The sequence below is a fragment of the Trichosurus vulpecula genome, chromosome 5 (assembly GCF_011100635.1).
Source record: "Trichosurus vulpecula isolate mTriVul1 chromosome 5, mTriVul1.pri, whole genome shotgun sequence".
In the NCBI taxonomy this organism is placed as follows: domain Eukaryota; kingdom Metazoa; phylum Chordata; class Mammalia; order Diprotodontia; family Phalangeridae; genus Trichosurus; species Trichosurus vulpecula.
In genome coordinates, this window is record NC_050577.1 from 246,309,697 (window position 1) to 246,321,294 (window position 11,598).

The window sequence follows — 11,598 nt, forward strand, 5'->3', positions numbered from 1 at the left end:
AAAAGGAGCAAAAGAAGGAAAGAAAAAGAAAGAAAGAAAGAAAGAAAGAAAGAAAGAAAGAAAGAAAGAAAGAAAGAAAGAAAGAAAGAAAGAAAGAAAGAAAGAAAGAAAAAAGAAAGAAAAGAATAAGAGAAAAAACACAGAAAATACATTGAAAAATCAGACGATTTGGAGTGTTTCACATCCATGGACCCTTTTCCAATTCAAAAGAATAGGAGGGGGTGTCTTCTTTTATCTCTTTGTTAGGACCAAGTTTGTTCTTTGAGATTTTGTGATATTAATATTTAATTGTTTTGCGGGTTTTGTGGTTAATTGTGTATATTTTTTCTTAAATTTGCGGGACTGTATGATAACAAGATAGTTTAACAAATTTTTGTGTGAACTATATGTCATCAGGACACCTCGGGGGTGCAGTGGATAGCATGCTGAGCATAGATTCAGAAAGATTCACCTTCCTGAGTTCAAATCTGGCCTCAGCTGTTTGACCCTGGGCAAGTCACTTAGCCCTGTTTGCCTCCATTTTCTAATCTGTAAAATGAGCTGGAGAAGGAAATGGCCAACCACTCCAGTATCTTTGTCAAGAAGACCCCAAACGGGGGTCACAAAGAGTCAGACATGACTGAAACGACTGAACAACAACAAACATTGTCCTCGACTTCAAAACAGCGGACTGGGAAACCAGGGTTCTAGACTTGGCTTTGCCTTCAATGAAAGCTTACATTTATAGAATGCTTTATGACCTACAAATCCCTTTCTTAATAACAACCCTATGAGATTAGGAATGCTAGTGTTATTATCCCAATTTCACAGACATGGCTATCTTCATAGCCATGAAGATAGTTCTATATATTGCCAAGACTTGAACCAAATATTGACTCCTGAATGACAAAAGAAATGCTTTTTCCCTCCTACACATTGCTGCAACTGTAAATAATTCCATCTTATTTTTCAGAATGACTACAGATTTATGTCTGTAGATCTGTGAGCTCTAGCTGTGGATCCTTTGTTTCAGGAATTGACTTTGACTCTAAATGCTAAGATGACAAGACCTAATTCACTGGCAAGCTGAGCCAAAAGATGATTGAAATGCAGGTCTCCTGAAGAACAGAACTAAATCATACCATCCACAAATTATGAATGCTATGGAAATTCACTAATGGAATGAAGAGCAGGAGAAATACCCTCAAAAAAGCCATTAACAAAACCATGCATTTGCATTGATGTTCTGCTTTTCAATTTTTTTTCCTGTATGTTTTCACATATCCTCTGCTCTAGTCAGATTGGTCTTCTCCCTGTCACACACAAATGTGCCATACACTTTCCTGCTTCTATTCCCACTGTGACATTTGTCATTACTTTCTAGAGTTGAATTTGCTGCCACTGATTTATAGGCACTGATTATTTCCTTCCAGGCATTATGACTGAAATTTGGGTATCTGCCACCAGTTCTCTTAGTCAGCAGTGAAATGTGGCATCAAAAGAGCTAATGTGATCTTTGGCTGTATTAATATTCCAGGATTAGAAAAATGATCATCACTTTATACTCTGTTTTGGTCAAGTCATAATTGGAGTGTTCTACCCAATTCTGGGAATCCTTTTTTCCCCCTTAAAGATGAGATCTTGACTAGTACTAATATATCCAAAGGAAGATGATGAGAATTATGATGGGATGTGGAATCATATAGACTCTGGAACTGAGAGTTTAGAGCAGGCGTCAAACTGGAAGGGAGAGGACCTATGGATAAAATGGTATCAGTGTTTAAATATCTGGAATGTTGGATGTTTTGTGTAATAAAGTATTAGACTTCTGCTTGGTCTCAGAAAGCAGGAGCAGAACCAATATGTGGTAATTACAGGAATGCAGGTTTCAGTACAACATAAGGAAATATATTTTAACAGAACTGCCCAAAAATGGAATGACTTGCCCTGAGGGAGTAGTGAGTTACTGCATGCCTTTGGCCAAAGGGTGGACAGCCATGTGTAATGGCTGTGGTAAAGGGGATTCATGATTTACACTGGGATTGGAGAAGATGATCTCTAAGGTCTTTTTCCAGTTTTTTGATTCTATGTTCCTAGGAATGATTGTGCCTGGTTATTGATTGTACAAGCCATCTGCTAAGGTTTTCCTAAATATGCTTAATGAAAATAGAGGGAGTACAAATTTGGAGCCCACCACCATCTGGTCAATTATCATTATCTATAAAAATATAGTTCTTTACATAAATATTAATCATTACAAATACATATATATGGATATATATATATATATATATATACACAAAAAGGCTATAATAAAGAGCAAAATTTAAAGGAATATTAACGACTAGATATAATTTAGTAATCATCACCATCTGATCTGTTTCTTTTTTTTCCTTTTTTATTAACTAAATTATTTTTAGTTTTCAACATTCACTTGCATGAGATTTTACCCCCTCCCCAAGACAGTGTGCAATCTGATATAGGCTCGACATAGACATTCATGTTAAATACATTTTCATATTATTCATGTTGCAAAGAAGAATTAGAACCAATGGGAGGAACCACAAGAAAGAATAAACAACAAAAAAAGAGAGAAAGATCAAATAATATGCTTCAATATGCATTCAGACTCCATAGTTCTTTTTCTGGATAAGGACAGCATTTTCCACCATGAATCTTTTGGAGCTGTCTTAGATCCTTGCATTGCTGAGAAGAGCTAAGTCTATCAAAGTTAGTCATCATACAATGTTGCTGTTACTGTGTTCGATGTTCTCCTGGTTCTGCTCACTTCACTCAGCATCTGTTCATATGAGTTTTTTTCCAGGTTTTTCTGAAGCCTTCCTGCTCATCATTTCTTATGGAACAATTGTGTTCCATTACATTCATATACCACAACTTGTTCAGCCATTCATTCCCCAATTGATGGGCATCCCCTCAATTTCCAATTCTTGGCCACCACAAAAAGGACTGCTATAAATATTATTGTACATGTAGGTTCTTTTTCATTTTTATGATCTCTTTAGGATTCAGACCATGAAATGGTATTGCTGGATCAAAGGGTATGCACAGTTTAATAGCCCTCTGGGTATAGCTAACTATGGTTCTTAAGGTCAGAAATCTTCTAAGATAGATACATTGCATATAGAAATTTTTATGGGCAGCTAGTTGAGGCAGTGAGTAGAGCACCTGCTCTGGAGTCAGGAGGAGCTGAGTTCAAATCTAACCTCAGACACTTGACACACTTCCTATCTGTGTGACCTTGGGCAAGTCACTTAACCCCAATTGCCCTGCCTTCCCTCCTCCAAAAAATCCCCAAAACAAAAAAAGGCTCAGATTCAATATAGTTCAGATTGAATCTGGCCTGCTTGTGAAAACAAGCATCATGATTTCTTAAGACAACCCATTATTGTGAATCCCTAATAAATTTATCTTTTTTCCTAGGCAAAAAAAAAGAAATTTTTCAAGTTTCAGAAAGCTCTTCTCTAGCCTCTAACTATCTGATTAAACTTTTTCCCCTAAGAGATGGCATTAGTTTGCCTGCTTAGATCATCTAATTATCTTTGGAGTGTTGTGACTGCCTTTTCAGTTCTTCTAATGGGAAACTTGGCTCTTGGTTACATGCAGATTTCTCTACTTGATGTGCCTCGGTTTCAGAATTAACTCCTCACTCTTCCCCACTCCCACCTGCTGCCCAGTCTCTAATAATTTGCAAGATGTATGGGAGTATCTTATCTTCCCAACTAGACTCTCAACTCCATGAGAGGAAGGGTCATTGCAATATTTCTTTTCTGTACCTCTCAGCACAGAGCAGAGTTCCTGGTCTGTAATAGGCAATGAGAAATATTTCATGATGGACTCTTTTTTTTTCTTTTACCAATGACTCAGCATATGACTCCTTTAATAAATAATAACAGCTCACAACTCTGTAGAACTTTAAAGTTTACAAATGCTTTCCAAGTGTCATTTCATTTGCTCCTTAGGACATATTAACTATTTCCATCTCCATTTTTACAGATGAGAAAACTAAAACTGAGAGAGGTTAATAGACTTGCCCAGGGTCACACAGCTACTTAACAAATAAAGCAGAATTGAACTTAGGTCTTCATATCTGCTATATCAAGCACAGAGGAGCTAAAATGGACATCTACTCCTGCCTTCACTCACATAAAGGCATCATTATAACTACGGGCAACTTTATGTGTTTAATACTGTGTACTTTGTTTCTTTTGGAAATATATTGGTTTTAAGAATCACAAAATGAACACAGCTACTCTCTCCTTTAATTAAAAAATTAACATTGCTAACTGCTTACCTTACTGTGCATTCCATGCATTCAAATATCATGCCTAGCTTATAACTGTTAAGTTCAGGGAACAAGATTAGGTGTAAGCTGAAATCTCAGCAGCATTTTAATTTGCTTTTCTCTTTTTTATAATATTTCATATGGCTTTTAATAGTTTGAAATCTGGTTGAGAACTATGTGTACCCTTTGAGTTATTATTTATTGCAGCAATAGTCTTGAGAACAATTTGTATTAATTCTCAATATATCTTGGATATGAAATATTTGATGCATATATTTTCTCAGTCAAGTTTTCCAAGTTTTCTTGTGTTAGATGTATTGATTCTATTCATACAAAAAGTTTTCAATTGAATGAAGTTAAAGTTATCTTTTTAGCTTTTGTGACTTCTGAGTCTTATATAGATAAGAATCCCCTCCTTGACATATTTTCGAAAAATATCTTCATCCATTTAAACCCACTTTTAGATTATGTGACATTTCATGTTTAAATGGCTAGGTTGCAGAGCAGATAGAGCATTGGGACTTGGCATCAGGGAGACTTGAATTAAAATCCTACTTCAGATACTTGGTAGCTGTGCAGTCTCTGGCAAATCATTTACCTTCCGTCTGTTATATCTTCCTCCACTGTAAAATGGGAAAATGTAGCACTTAAATCTTACAAATGGGGCAGCTAGGTGGTGCTAGGATAGAATGCTGAGCCTTGATTGGGAAGACTCATCTTTATAAGTTCAAATCTGGCCTCAGACACTTACTAGCTCTGTGACCCTGCACAAGTCACTTAACCCTGTTTGCCTCAGTTTCCTCATCTGTAAAATGAGCTGGAAAAGGAAATGGTAAGCCACTCCAGTATCTTTTCAAAGAAAACCCCAAATGAGGTCACAAAGAGATATGAAAGAAAATTATACAACAATTCTTATGAATACAAATGAAATAGTATCTGTAAAGTGTTTTAGAAACTTTACGCACTAGATATTATTATTAAGTTCTTGTTGTTGTCAAGAATGTATTTTGAACTTATTGTATACGGTAAAAGATACTTTATGACCAAACTACTTTCTAGGCTTCTTAGCAGTTCTTGTTAAATAGGGAATCTTTTTCAAGTATAATAGTTTGTGTTCTTAGGGTCTTGAATATTGGACTACTAAACTGGGCCGTATCTGATTTTACCTATCTAGTTTTTTACAAGCCTGCTTTTCTATTTTTTTACCAGTACCAAATAGTTTGAGTGATTACTGCTTTATAATATAGTTTCAGGTCTGGATGCACTATCTCTCCTTCTGTCCTACTTTTTCTGTCCTCATTTTCCTACAGATTCTTGACCTTTTTTATTCCTCCAAATGAATGTTGCTATTGTTCTTTGTATTGCTCTGTGTGTCCCCTTGGTTATTTTATTGATATCACACTAATTCTGTACATTAACTTAGGTGGTATTGTCAATTTTATTTTATTAGTATATCCCCACAATGAGTGATGAATGACTACAATCGTCTACCTTTGTTGCCTTAAAGTTCATTATTTCTATGCCTGAGTATAGTTTGGTAGATCAAATCATAGATATTTTAGCATTTTGTAGTTATTTTGAATGGGATGCCTTTTCAATTATTTCCTCTGCATTTTTGGTAGTGTATTATATAAAAATATTGATTATTTTGTGAATTTATTTTGTACTTTGCTACTTACATGTTTTTGGTGATTCTCTTTGGTTTTCTAAGTAAACTATCATTCTATTTCCAAATAGGGGAAGTTTCATTTCCTCTTTGTCAATGTTCATGTCTTTTTTTTTTTTGCTTACCCTATTGCTGTCATTAGCATTTCTACATTAAATAATAGTCAGAATTGGAGGAATCTTATGTTACCTATATATTGACTAGGGAAGCACCTAATATTTCTGCATTGCAAATAATGCCATTAGGGAACCAAATTAAACCTAGAGAATAATCAGCAATATTATTTTTGTGTTCTAATATAAAACACATTCAGAAATGTCAAGTCTGCATCATGTAGTAAATAGGGCGTTGGTATTTAAGAATCCAGAAGATCAAGGTTCAGCGCTTACCTTTGATACTGATTTCCTGTGGGACCATATATTAATTACTAAATTTCACTGTCTTAATTTCCCCTTATCTAAAATGGAATAACGACATTTACCTCACAATAATATTATGAGGATTCATTTAAGACAGTATATTTAAATTGCTTTGTAAATCTTCAAGTGTGGTATAAATGCCAGTTATTACTATCAATCAATTAACAAGTATTTATTGTATCTAGTATGTAGGCCAGTTTAATGGATAGAACATGAGAAATGGAGTCAGGAGGACCTGGGTTCAAATCCTCCCTCAGACACTAGACCACCAGAGGACCCTGGGAAAGTCACTTAATCTTTAGTGTCTCGACTTTTTGGACTATAAGATAATGGAGTTGGATTCACTGGTCTCTAAAATTCTTCCAGTCCTAAATCTATAATTTTAAATTCTTTGCCAGACACTAGGCTAGGAACACAAAGACAGACTTGAAACAGTTCCTCCACAAAAAGAACTACGGGAGAAACACATGCATAAATAAGTACTTGCAAAATATAAGTGTAGGACTGTACCTTTAATTTCATTGATGTAGGGAACTCCAAGAAGAGGAAACTCCTCCTACCAATGCAGGTTGAGACCTTCCCTGTAATTCATTCATTCAATAAGCAGTTATTAAGTGCCTACGATGTACCAGGCACTGTGCTAAGTGCTTTACAATTATTATCTCATTTGATCCTCACAACAACCCTGAGAGTTAAGTACTATTCCCCATTTTACAGATGAGGAAACTGAGGCAGAGATTAAGTGACTTACCCAGGCTCACATGGCTAATAAAGAAATGAAAGGTTCTTCCTGACTCTAAGCCCAAAGCTCTATCCACTACACCACCCAGCTACAACGTATCTAGTCTTAAAGGATTGGCTAGAGAAATGAGAAGATAGTTGCCCACGTTCACATAGCCACTCTATGTCTTAGGCTAAACTTGAACCCAGCTCCTCCAGCTTCAAGGCCAGCTATCTATCCAGTACTTCCTAATGCCTCACTATACAGAATATATACCAAATGAATATAATTAAATTTGGGGGGAGAGGAAGGGAGCAACACTAGAAGCTGGAGGGAAATCAGGAATGGCCTGATAGAAAGTGTCACTCGAGCAGAGCTTTTAAGGAAATAAGGAATTCTAAAAGGCAGAGGTGAGGAAGGAGTGCATTCTAGGCACAAATGACAACCAGCTAGTGAAGGGAAGGAGATGTTGTGTTATGTGCAAGGAATAGGAAGGAGGCATTTGACTGCATTGTAGGAGGACTAATGTATATAAGATTGAAAAGAAAGGTTGGGGCTGAAGCCATTTTTGTCTCTTCCTTTTACCTCACTTCACATAATTGATCAGTTGCCAAAATTCTGTTGATTCTTCCTCCAAAAAGCTCTACAAATGTTATAGCTACTTCTAGCTATGCTTTTTACAGGAAAAAATAGAGAGGGAGAGAAGGAGAGAAGGAGGGAAGGAGGAGGGAGGGAGAAAGAGAGAGAGAGAGAGAGAGAGAGAGAGAGAGAGAGAGAGAGAGAGAGAGAGAGAGAGAGAGAGAAACAGCTACTGGTGTGGTTGAAAAGACTGATGCATGGACACCAGTCCTTTCAACAAGAAATAGATAGGTGGATGGACTTCCTTTATCCAGACTCAATCAATAAGGGGTCAGGAAGAGAACACACATTTATACAGTTCCTATTACTGCCAAGCACTATGCTTAGAATTTTACAAATATCTCATTTGATCTTCACAATAACAATGTGAACTAAGTGCTGTGCCCCTTTTCATAATCAAAGGAAACTAAGGCAAATGAAGTTAAGTGACTTATCCAAGATCACACAGCTGATAAGGGTCTGAGGTGAATTTGAACACAGGTCTCCCTGACTCCAGATGGAGAACTCTACCCATTGTGCTACCAGGCTCACCCAGTAAGCATTTATTAAGCCCTTACTGTATACTAGGCACTGTGCTAAGCTTTTTGGATGAAGAAAATATGAGCTCCGACCCTCAAAGATTTCACATTCCAATGGGGGAGACAACATGTAAAAAACAAGGCATGAGTAGATGAATGAATGAAAAAAATCATTAACTAATTAATTATTAATCAAGTTTGTTATTAATTAATTATTAATTGTTAATTAAATTTATTATTGATTAATTATTAATTAAAATTCACTACGTACAAAGCAGTGTTCTAAATACTGGGAATATGAATAAAAAATAATAAAAGGAACCTCATAGAAGGAGGCACTGGTAGCTTTGGAGATTCAGGAAAATCCTCCTATAGAAGTTGGGATTTGAGCAGATTCTTGAAGAAAGCCAGGCAAAGGTAAGGGAAATATCCCATGTGTTCTTGAATACCTTATCCCAGGGGTAATTCTTATTGTTTCTCTTCTGTCTGTCCTGTTGCCAAGGTCCTCATCTTTACTTTTTATTAATTTAGCCAGCCAATTGTTAAAATGCCTAGTTCAATGGAGCTGTATGACAATGTCAGTCGGTCAATAAACATTATTAAGTGCCTACTGTGTGCCAGGTACTGTGCTAAGTGCTAGAGCTTAAAAAAAGTCCATGTTCTCAAGGAACTAATGGCAAATAAAACATTAAAAAGATAAAAGGAGGAGGAGGGGACTGGGGAAGTTACCCAACCCAGGTCATGGTGGAACAATCAGCCAAGTCCCAAAGCAGTAGTGCAGGTGAGGAATGAAATGTTCCGGGCTGAGCTTCCTCCTTAAAATGGAATTTTTGGAATTCATGGCTTCTCCCTCCAATCAGAGGACAGAGTGTGGTGAAGAGGTAGAGTATCAAGGCTGATGGGATCCTGCAAGATGATGAGGTCTTCCCAATAATGAGCTTCCTGGAGCATGGTGAAAAAGTGTGTATTCCATTCTACACCATCTAGTTCAAGAAACATGTTGAAATGCCTACTACTTTCAAAGCCCCCTATGATATACGTGGGATACAAAAATGAACAATGACACATTTCCTTTTCTCTATCTACTAGTGAGAATATGATGCTTATAAGTGCAAATAGAATACAAAGCAGAGCACAATAAGGTCCATGCATATATGACAGTTTTGAGGAAAGCATCCTTTTGTCTGGGGAGATTAGTCAAGAAAAAGGATTTCAATAGGCAAGTATGTGGGATAAGAGTGTTTTCCAGGCAAGCAAGGAAGCCAAATGAATTTCTGAAGGCTGGGAAGTGCAGGGCGAGGTCTCAGGTTAGGGAGAAGTTGAACTTAGTAGAAATTCAGAGATTGTAAAAGAGAGTAATATGCCATAAATCAAGGGAAAGGAAAACTGGAACCAAATTAAAGAAAGGCATTAAATTCCACTCACTCAAGACATTTATTAAACACGTGCTATGTGCCCCGCAATATTTTAGGAGCTGAGGGGTACAAATACAAAAATAAAACAAACGCTGCCCTCAAGGAACTTACATTTTTAGAAGGAGAGAGGCATATCTACAAATATAAATATATAAAAATAAATACTAGATTACTATTAATGTTACTGGAGGAGAGAGCCAGTAGCAGCTGGGGAAATCAAGAAAGCACATGGAGGTGATGGAGTTAGACCCGAGATTTTAAGGAAACTAGGGATTCTAAGAATCAGACATTCCAGAACATGGGGAGAGTACGGGCAAAGAAATAGCATATGTGTCAGGCACTGCTGCCAGCACCTTGGCGCCTGGGCAGTACTCCTGCCCCCGCGGTAGCCATTGACGGCCATTGCCTTCAAAAGATGCCTGTCTTTTGCTCAGAGTCCATCAGAGCACAGGAACGCTTCAGCATGGGTGAAGGAGAGTATTCTAGATCTGGACTGTGTGAAGGAAGAAATGCATAATTTTGAAGAAGAACTAACATGCTCCATTCGTTATAGTACATTTGAAGATCCTCAAGTATTACCATGCCCCCATATGTTTTGCGGAAATTGTCTGGAAAATGTTTTTCAGGCATCTGGTAACTTTTACATGTGGAGATCCGTAAGAATTTCTCTGACGGGGCCTAATTGCAGAAGCACAGTCGAAATACTGCCCTCTGGCATTGAAATTGTTACCTATCAATTTTGCCCTGAGAGCTATAATTGAAAAATACCAGCAAGAAGATCACCCAGATATCATTACCTACCCTGAACATTCAAGTCAACCACTCAGTGTTTACTGCTTCTAAGACCTCCAGCTGGTGTGTGACCACTGCCTCACTATAGGCCAGCACCACAGTCATCCTACAGATGGCCTTCTAAGTGCCTACCTGAAAGAAAAGGATACTTCCCCAAAACTTCTTGAGCAGTTAACTGACAATCACTGGAAAGATGAGCCTGCTCCTTGAAAAGATAGAGGAACAGAAATCTCATTTTGAGGAAATTGTCCAAAATCATAAAGACATTGTCCTCCATTATTTTAAGAAGCTTAGTAGTATATTCAACCTCAAAAAAATGCTTTTCTATCTGCCTTGCATGATATTAGGACCGCAGTTGATGAATACTCTCCACAAATTGAAAGAATGAAAGAAATAAGAGAACAGCAGCTTGAATTGATATCATTGACTATATCTTAGGAAGAGGAGGAATTTCCCCTTAAATTCCTGGACAAAGTCCATAATGCTCATCAGCCAGTACAGGCCTTGAAACAAAGAAAACTCCCTAAAATTAAGTCTCTTGAAATTTATTCACGAATGGGCCAGGTGTTGAAGAAAGAATGGTCAAGAATGGAACTTGGTTGAATAAAAAATCATATGGGTCCAGAAATAAAGTTTTCCCCCGAAGTGTGACCCAGCCAACAAGGAGAGGAAAGCAGAGTTTTTGGAGATTTTAAGCATTTTTATATTGACAATGTTTTCAGAGATGTTGATGTTAATGTTTTTGTTTAACAAACATATGCTGCCCATTTTAAATAACATGAGTTCAGTGTGTTTCTCAGAAGGTTCTCATTCTCTGTATCATACTTTTCTAGCAACATTGTATATAGTTAAGGAAAAATGGCATGCCACACTTATCATGTGCTGAAAGGATTAATATGGGACACCCTTTCCTGTAGTTTCTGAGAATTCAGATTGGAATTAATTATGTTTGCCTCTCTCTAGCCCATTCTTAATTAGCTGCGTGAAGTAGAGAGTGAGGACAGTGTGATAAAAAGCTCAGCCTTTTGCCAATGCTCCCCAAAATGGCAAAGTGTCACCTTTATTGCTTTGTCAGGGCTTAACACATCATGTTTGGTAGGGGTGAAGCAAAGAAAGGACGAGAAGAATGCTCAGATCATTAACTCT

The 11,598-nt window shown here is 37.1% G+C and overlaps 1 pseudogene; it reads left to right on the forward strand.

Moving 5' to 3' along the window:
* The first annotated feature begins 10,169 nt into the window (after positions 1 to 10,169).
* On the forward strand, positions 10,170 to 11,103 carry LOC118851235 (annotated as a pseudogene).
* Positions 11,104 to 11,598: the final 495 nt, after the last annotated feature.